The sequence below is a fragment of the Hemiscyllium ocellatum genome, chromosome 17 (assembly GCF_020745735.1).
Source record: "Hemiscyllium ocellatum isolate sHemOce1 chromosome 17, sHemOce1.pat.X.cur, whole genome shotgun sequence".
NCBI lineage: Eukaryota > Metazoa > Chordata > Chondrichthyes > Orectolobiformes > Hemiscylliidae > Hemiscyllium > Hemiscyllium ocellatum.
This window is the reverse complement of record NC_083417.1, coordinates 31,693,688-31,703,748: the sequence shown is the minus strand read 5'-3', so window position 1 is coordinate 31,703,748 and position 10,061 is coordinate 31,693,688.

The following is a 10,061-nucleotide window of genomic DNA, read 5'->3' as shown; positions in this document are numbered from 1 at the left end:
GCTTTCAATGACTTAGCTTTACAAATGTTAGATTGGACCTTCAGGCCATATGTCCATACCTCCCTGTCAATGTAAGTTAAAAATGCTCCTTTCAGACTCTGCAACTACTCTGCACGATTCTTATTTTTATATCAATGTGAGGAACAGATGCTTTTAGGCTTCCAGCTCTGTCTATCACAGCTCAAGTGCGATCTGCAGCTTGATTTTTCTTTTTAAGTGAGACAATCTTTTAAAAGTTATTTTATCTTGAAAGAGCTTACATTCCAGTCAAAATAAATGAGCTTTGTCTTGTATGGTTACTAATGCCCTATTTACAGCTATTTGAAAACCCAGAAACTGTTGCCGCTTAGGAATTTTTGAAAAATTGAAAAAGAAACTGCTGATGCTGCAAATTAGTAACAAAAACAGAACTTGCTGGAAAAGCTTTGCAGGTCTGGCAGCATCTGTGAAGAGAAATCAAAGTTCACATTTTCAAGTCATCTTCGCAAATGCTTCCAGATCTGCTGAGTTTTTTCAGCAACTTCTGTTTTTGTTTCTGCTTAGGAATTCTGTTGTCCATTGGTCTTCAATTATTCTTCCATATGTCTAGCAATGAAATCTTGGACCCCTTCTAATACACAGCAAGATTGTCAACCATGCTGTGATTTTTGCCTCTGTCAGGGTTATATTAGCTCCCATAATGTAAGAAATTGAACGCATTTATTTTGATATTGACAAATCCTGTCAACATTTATTACTATTAACATTTATGTGCAAAGTTAAAAATCACACAACACCAGTTTATAATCCAACAGGTTTAATTGGAGGTACTAGCTTTCGGAGTGCCACTCCTTCATCAGGTGGCTGTGGAGTACACAATTGTAAGACACAGAATTTATAGCAAAAGTTTGCACTGTGATGTAACTGAAATTATACATTGAAAAATACCTTGATTGTTTGTTAAGTCTCTCATCTGTTAGAATGACCATGTTAGTTTCACTTCTTTCATATGTAAGTCACTAAACATTTTTTTAGAAGTTACATTCTCAGGTTAACTTTAATAATTGATGTCAGCCCAGATAATGTGTTGAAGGTGTTAGGCCCCTGTGTGCTGCAGTCTGTGTCATAATGTTTAGACTGATTCTAACCTAAAAAAATGAGTTAACAGTCTTACATGGGTTCATGCAGTTTTTGAGCAAAGTACAATGTAACTGTGCAAGTACAAATTCATCCCACAAAATATGTGTGTGTATGTGGGTTTGTGTGTGTGTGTCTGGGGTGGGGGGTTGTGAGTGTGCGCGAGTAAGTGTATATATATAAGTGTAAAGGGGTCTAAGTCTGTGAGAGGGTGCATGTGTGATTGTGGGAATGTGTGTGTGTGTCTGGGGTTGGGGTATGAGAGAGTGTGTGAGAGTGAGTGTGAGTGTCTTGATGCAACTTATTTTGTGTGTGTTGGGGTGGTTGCTTTTGTAGTTCAAAAGGGCCACAACACACTGCAGTACACCAGACCTGCAAGAAGAACACCTCTACAATGTATTCGCCAAAAACGGATACCCCCACAATTTCATCAACAGATGCCTAAGGGAAAGACAACGGAATGAGGACATGCCACGACCCAAAGGACTAGCCACACTACCATACATCAAAAACATTTCTGAACTGACAGCCAGACTACTACGACCACTAGGACTCTCAACAGCACACAAACCAAGAGCCACTCTCAGACAACTCACTAGGACGAAGGACCCGATATCCAGCATGAGCAAAACCAATGTAGTGTACAAAATCCATGCAAGGACTGCACAAAACACTACATAGGACAAACAGGAAGATCGCAAATGATCCGTATCCATGAACACCAACGAAACGACACGACCAGCTATCCTTAGTAGCCACACATGCAGATGACAAGCAACATGAGTTCGACTGGGACAACACTACTATTATAGGACAAGCCAAACAGAGAACAGCCAGGGAATTCCTAGAAGCATGGCACTCATCCACAGATTCAATTATGAGCACATCGACCTGGACCCAATATACCGGCCACTGCAGCAGACATCTGGAACCGACACCCGGAAGCGGCAGATGCAAATCACTATAAATGCCGGAGGAAACATCATAGAAGCGCTTCACAGGAGGCTCCCAAGCACTGAGGATGTCACCTAGACAGGGGACGAAACGTCTGGAACACAAGTTCCTAGCTCGGCGGACAGAACCACAACAGCTAGTGTTTCCAATTAAACTTGTTGGACTATTAACTGGCGTTGTGTGATTTTTAATTTTGTACACCCCAGTCCAACACCGGCATCTCCAAATCATAACATTTATGTACAAACATTAGATTCACAGCCACAAAATTTGTCTGGGCTAACACTGACTTATGAAGTCCACATAGGAGCTAAGAGAAGCGAGAAGGGGACATGAAAAGTCTTTAGCTAGTAGGATTAGGGAAAACCCAAAGGCTTTCTATAGGTATGTCAAGAATAAAAGGATGACTAGGGTAGGTATCGGTCCAGTCAAGGATAGTAGTGGGAAGTTGTGTGTGGAGGCGGAGGAGATTGGAGAGACATTAAATCAGTACTTTTCATCAGTATTCACTCAGGAACAGGACACTGTTGCTGATGTGAATATGGAATCACAAATAATTAGAATGGATGCCCTGGAAATATGCAGGGAAGAGGTTTTGGGAATATTGGAAAGGATGAATATAGATAAGTCTCCTGGGCCTGATGGCATTTACCCCAGGATCCTATGGGAAGCTAGGGAGGAGATAGCAGAGCCATTGGCCTGGATTTTTATGTCGTCGTTGTCAACGGGAATAGTACCAGAGGACTGGAGGATAGCGAATGTGGTCCCATTGTTCAAGAAAGGGAGTAGGGATAGCCCTAGTAACTATAGGCCAGTGAGTCTGACTTCAGTGGTGGGCAAAGTCTTAGAGAGAATGGTAAGGGATAAGATTTATGAACATCTGGGTAGGAATAATGTGATCAGGGATAGCCAGCATGGTTTTGTGAAGGGCAGGTCGTGCCTCACAAACCTTATTGAGTTCTTTGAGAAGGTGACTAAGGAAGTGGATGAGGGTAAAGCAGTAGATGTTGTGTATATGGATTTTAGTAAGGCGTTCGATAAGGTTCCCCATGGTAGGCTAATGCTAAAACTTCGGAGGTATGGCATTGAGGATACATTAGAGGTTTGGATTAGGAATTGGCTGGCTGGAAGGAGACAGAGGGTAGTAGTTGATGGATTATGTTCATCTTGGAGCGCAGTTACTAGCGGTGTACCACAAGGATCTGTTTTGGGACCATTTCTTTTTGTTATCTTTATAAATGATCTAGAGGAAGGACTTGAAAGCTGGGTAAGCAAGTTTGCGGATGACACAAAAGTCGGTGGAGTTGTGGATAGTGAGGAAGGAAGTGGTAGGTTACAGCGGGATATAGATAAGTTGCAGAGCTGGGCGGAAATGTGGCAAATGGAATTCAATGTAGCTAAGTGCGAAGTCGTTCACTTTGGTAGGAATAACAAGATGATGGATTACTGGGCTAATGGTAGGCTACTTGGTAGTGTGGATGAGCAGAGGGATCTTGGTGTCCATGTACACAGATCTCTGAAAGTTGCCACCCAGGTAAATAGTGCTGTGAGGAAGGCATATGGTGTACTGGGCTTTATTGGCAGAGGAATTGAGTTCTGGAGTCCTGAGGTCATGTTGCAGTTGTATAAGACTCTGGTGCGGCCTCATCTGGAGTATTGTGTGCAGTTTTGGTCGCCATACTATAGGAAGGATGTGGAAGCTTTAGAACGAGTGCAGAGGAGGTTTACCAGGATGTTGCCTGGAATGGTAGGAAAATCTTATGAGGAAAGGCTGAGGCACTTGGGGCTGTTCTCATTGGAGAAGAGAAGGTTTAGGGGAGATCTGATAGAAGTGTATAAGATGATTAGGGGTTTAGATAGGGTAGATACTAAGAACCTTTTACCGCTAATGGAGTCAGGTGTTACTAGGGGACATAGCTTTAAATTAAGGGGTGGTAGGTATAGGACAGATGTTAGGGGTAGATTCTTCACACAGCGGGTTGTGAGTTCATGGAATGCCCTGCCCGTATCAGTGGTGAACTCGCCTTCTTTATGGTCATTTAAGCGGGCATTGGATAGGCATTTGGAAGTTATTGGGCTAGTATAGGTTAGGTAGGATTCGGTCGGCGCAACATCGAGGGCCGAAGGGCCTGTACTGCGCTGTATCCTTCTATGTTCTATAGTACAACAGAGCAAGTGATCGAATTTAAGTCGAAATATGCGATTTTTAATATCTTCAGGTTATATCTTCTAAAGTTCTAGAGATTCTGGAATTATTTCAGTAGATTGAAAAGTAGCAAATGTTATTCCACTATTTAAGAAAGCAGTGACTGAAAAAATAGGCAACTACAGATAGCCTTACAACAGTAGTGGGAAAAATGCGAGAATCTATCACAAAAGATGTGATAAATAGACACTTGGATGATGACTTAGACTCATCAGGCTAGGCACAGTCAGAATATGAATGGGATTTGTGAATGGGAAATTGTGTTTGATGAACTTGTTGGGGTGTATTGAAGATAATACTAACAAAATTGGCAAAGGAGGGCTGATGAACATGGCATATTTAGACTTTCAGAAGACTTTTGATAAAGTCCCCCACCGGAGTTTAGAAAAATTACCTTATGTACCAATATGCTTTAATGTACTAGCATGGAATAATTGATTGGCTACCAGACAAAAAATAAAGAGGAGGAATAAATTGGTCATTCTCACATTGGCAGTTCACAATATGCATCAACGATTTGGAGGTGGGAAACAAATGTATTTTTCCAAACTTGTAGATGATCTACAGCTAAGTGGGAATATGTATTGTGATGGAGATTAAAAGTAACTTCAGGAGGATTTGGAGAAGCTTAGTAAATGCACAAGAATATGACAAATGGAAAATAAGATGAAAAAATGTTACCCACTTTGGTAGAAGAAACAGATGTGTCGAGTATTTTGAAAAAGGTGAGAGGTTGGAAAGTGTACATGTGCAAAGGAATCTAGGTGTCCTTGTCAATGAGTCATTGAAATCTAACATTCATGGGCAGAAGCTATTAGAAAGGCTAGTTGAATGATGGCCTTGGCTGCAAGAGAATTTGAGTACAGGATTAGTGAATTCTTGCTTCAATTGTGCTGGAGCTGAGTTAGACTACACCTGCAACGTGCACAGTTTAGGTCTCCTTATCTCAGGAAAGATGTTATTGCTGTGGAGGGAGAGCAATATGCTCTATGGAGTTTCAAAGATTGAGCAATGATCTACAGAATACTGAAAGGGACAGACAAGGTAGATGCAAGTAAAATGTTTCTTCTAGTTGGAGAGTCAAAAAAATCAGATGCCACACAGATCTAGATGAGAATTTGTTTTACTCAGAGTTGTAAACCATTGGAATTCTCTACTAAACAGCGGTCTGGAACTTCAGTTTTTGAGTATGTTTAAGATAGAAACTAATAGATTTCTGCTTACCAGTAGTGTAAAGAATTTGGGAAGTGTGGATGAATGGCATGAAGTATTATATCAGCAATGATTGTATTGAATGCCAGGGCAAGCATGACATTCTGAATGACTTACCCCTCCTCCTCAATGTTACGGCAGTCATTATGTCATGGGCTGATATACTAATATACTAACCATGTGACAAAGCTGAAAGAAGTGGGTGAGACAAAGTCAAAACGTACATCTATGATAGTACTGAAGACAGGAAAGATTGAATGATAGAAGTTAGTACTCGAGAGACAAAAGGAATGGAGCTGGGGGGTAAGAGAAAGACAAGGAACAGAAGATTTACCGAGAGCAGGTGTGGGTTCGATGAATGAAAATTGAAAACATTGGAATCAAAATGGGAACATGAGTTTATAGTTTGAAATTGTTGCTAGATATTGAGTCCAGAAGGTTATAAAGTGTCAGGTTGAAAGATGAGGTGCTGTTTCTAAAGTTACATTACAAATTACTGGAACAGTGCAGTTGACCAAAGAAAGCGGTGTTAGTGAGAGAGCAAGGTTGGGAATTCAAGTAACAGGCCATTAAAAGTCTAGAAACATTCTGCAGAAGCACCCTGCAAAATGATTATATATTAATCTCTTTGTTTGTTCTCCACACTGTAGAGAACACATTATAGGCAGTAAGTACAAATCTCATCACTTCCCACAGGATCTTTCCATGCCAGGATATGGTCAAAAATCAAACAACACCAGGTTATAGTCCAACAGGTTTATGTGGAAGTACAAGCTTTCAGAAGTCAACTCCTTCCTCAGGTATGGTTTGATAGAGAGGTATGATACTATATGTATAAGCAAAAGTTAACAACTTAAAACTAGCTGCCCTTGTTGAATCCTTTAAATCGGTTAGTAGTTAGACTGCTGATTAAAATGCAAAATCCAGATTCCCTTGTCCCTACTTATTTGTCCCTAAATAATTAAAGGTTTTAACAATGTACAAGACGTGACATCTCAGGTTAAAACAAAGTACTTTAGGTGTGAGGCCCTGCTTTGAGTCTATGTTTTAGGCAGAGATCAGGTTTTTGTTTTGACAGAAAAGCATTTTAAATGAAATAATTCTCCCCAGCATGCATGTGTGCATTTGTGAAAGTGAGTGTGTGCGCTTGTATGCATACATGAACATGCATACATATGTGTTCATGTGTGCAAGTATGTGTATACAAGTGTGTGTGTGGAAGTATAGTGTGGCAAGGTTACTAGTAGTGACTCTATCATACCACATCTGAGGAAGGAGTTGTGCTCCGATAGCTTGCAATTTCAACTAAACCTGCCAGACTATAATCTGGTTTCATTTGATTTTTGACCTTGTACACCCCAGTCCAACTCCGGCATCACTACGTCAATACAAGATATGTAATGTCTGTCCTTTCAACTCCTCCCTTCTCACCATCCATACTCTCAAACACTCCATCCAGTTGAAGCTACTTGGTGATAATTGTCAAGCATGAGGGCTAGCTTATGCATAGCAGCAAACAAGATGCAATTTTTGTTGTCTATTCCATCAGCAAATAGGGTTTATTGCCCATTTGATAACAGGAAAGCTGATAGCAAAAACACACAAGTGTCAAATCTCTTACAATACAGTGGATTAATTTCTGCTCAGTGTGGTGTTGCCAGAAAGAAGCCCAAGTGGCACATTCTGGCTGCATTTGACTGATTACAGCTCTGCAGATGCGGTTACCTATTCAATTGCATCTATCTGCTCTAGCTGTACATTCCTGCATTCTTTTACATGATTCCTTATTAAATATTTATTCAATTCACTGTAAATGCTGCCTCAAGTCATGGAGAAAAATGTTCATTAATAGTCTAAGGGGAGACTTCTTAGAATTTATAGTTTTTGAAATCCCAAATACAAGATTTACTATTCAGAAAAATCACTCCTTATGCGGTCAGTAAAGTGACGGAAAAGGTTGTTGACAATGCAGTCATGTGGTGCCTGCTCAGTGATAACCTGTGTCATTAAACATAACCACAAGGCTACTCTGCCCCGACCTCATTACACCTTTGGAACAAATATGGACAAAAGACCTAAAAAACCAGATGTGTGAGATTAACCTCTTGGGGAACGATGGCCCTGTGGCACTATTGCAAGACAATTAATCCCACCCATAGTACATGGTGGAATTGGAATTCTGTAAAAATCTGGAATTAAAAGTCTAGTGACATTGTTGATTATTAGAAAACCCCATCTAGTTCACTCATGCCATTTAGGGAAAGAAATCAGTCATCCATACCTGATCTGACTTCTCTGATTTCAGACCCACAGCAATGGGTCTTAAATGCTCCTTGGGGGGGGGGGGGGAACAATTAGGAACAAAAAACACTGACCTAGCCAGCTACACACACACACACACAGAACAAAAAACTTGATATCAAGGCATTACTTAAAATACAGCATCAAGGAACCCTAACAAAAGATCTCCTTGATTCCAATAAAAATGGCACTGCATTTCACATCATCAAAAAAAAAGCAGTAGGTCCTTAAGCCCATTAAACCTATGCCACCATTCAATAAGATTATGGATTGTGGCCACTCACCCACAATCCTCAACTACACCGTTCTCTACTTTCTCTCTTTCCAACCCCCCCCCACCAACACACACACCACATCCCTTGTCAATTAAAAATCTATTCACTTTAACTGACCCTTTGTTGCTCACTGGGGATAAGAATTCCACAGACAAAAAAACTTGGAAGGGGGCAAGAAGATTTTTATCTGTCGTAAATGGGAGATTTTTTTTTAAAAAAAGCTGCTCTCCCCATTCTAGATTCTCCAAGAAATATTCTCTCTATATCACCTCTATCAAGTGTCCTTGAAGTATCAATAAGTGCACTTCATTCTTCAAAATTCCAATTCATCCCCCAACATTTCCTCAGAGGTCATCTTTATACCAAGAGTCAGCTGAGTGAACCTTTTCTGAACTGCTTTCAATGCTAGTACATCCCAAGGAGACCGAACGGCAGGTCTTACTGCAGGTACAGTCTCACCAGTGCCTTATACACTTGCTGCATTCCAGCCCTCTTGCAAAAAAAGCCAATATTTAATTTGCCTTAATTACTGCATGCTAACCTTAACACCCCGATCCCTCTATACTGCTGCATTTAGCACCCTTATTTAAATATTTTGCCTTCAATTCTTTGTCAAAGTGAACAACCTTATATTTCCCACATTGTACTCAATCTACCATTTTTACCACACACTCAACTTGTACACCTTTGTAGGTACTAAATTGCCCTTAACTTACCCAGCTTGTTTCAACAGCAAATTTGGTTACAATTGGATCCCTTCATCTAAATCACTAACTTAGATGGTAAATAGTTGAGGCCTCAGCAAATCACCTGCAGTACTCCATTAATTGTTTGCTAACCTGAAAATAAACATTTATCCTGACTGTTTGGTCATAAGTCAATCTGTGCTAGCATATCACTTTCAATAACATCAGCCCTTGTTTTCTGCAGTAACTTCTTATGTAGCACTTCATCTCACCAATTTGAACTCCAGACGTACATCTACTGTTTCCCCTTTATCAGCCTTGATTGCTACATACTGAAAGAACTCTAATTTGTTAAAAACATTTTCACAAAACCATTTCAAATCCACCTTATAGTAACCTTCCCATTATTCAGTACCCAAACACCCAGAATTCTCATGCAACTAGCAAAAGCTTCAAAAGAAAACTTACTACTTTAATGAAGTTTCTCCAAAAAAGATCTATTCCAAGGTACATATGTTCACCTTCCACATGGCAGTTCTTCCAGTCGCCACTAGCAGCACTGTCCATCATTCTCCTTCACGCAGATGCTAATTTATAGTATGGCTGATAGTTGAATAGAGATCTGTAATCTTTTGCCAATCCACTGTCACCTAAGACTCCTATGCAACGACTAAAGCAAAAATGTGCTATTTTAACTCTGTGAAAGTCAGGGAATGGGTAGAAATCACAGTACGCTTATGGAGGAACTCTATTAATTCATCAACAGTCTATAACATTAAAAAAGGGCAAACTAGAAAGGTTGAAGAGTTCTTTATGAAATCAGAGAATGATAAAAGTGCATACTGGTGTCATACACTGCATATCCACAAGTATGAATTATGCATTATAAAAATGGTTATGTTAAAGAGATCAGAATGTGAAGTTATTTCTGGATCAATGCTAGTGGAAAAGGCAAAGTATTTCATGAGAAAATGAAAATCATGGAGCAGTATACCTTTTGTCAAGGATGACTCACCATTAAGAGATGACAGAATCTGATCAGAAAATTGCAAATATAAAATCAGCTGAACATGTCAATTTTTTTTTTAAAAACAACTGTAATTGAACATGACCTGGCAAGCAAATCTGTAATGCTTCAGAGAGAGTTAGTGTGTGGCAATGCCTTCCAATTACAACCTTAGTTGGTGCTTAAGAAAAGGCTGCTTATGGTTTTAGGCAAAATTAAGACTGTAATAAAAACATGCTTGTGTATACAAATGCCTTGGGAACACAAAGTGAAACTGACTTACCAGAAACATACAAAACCAAAAT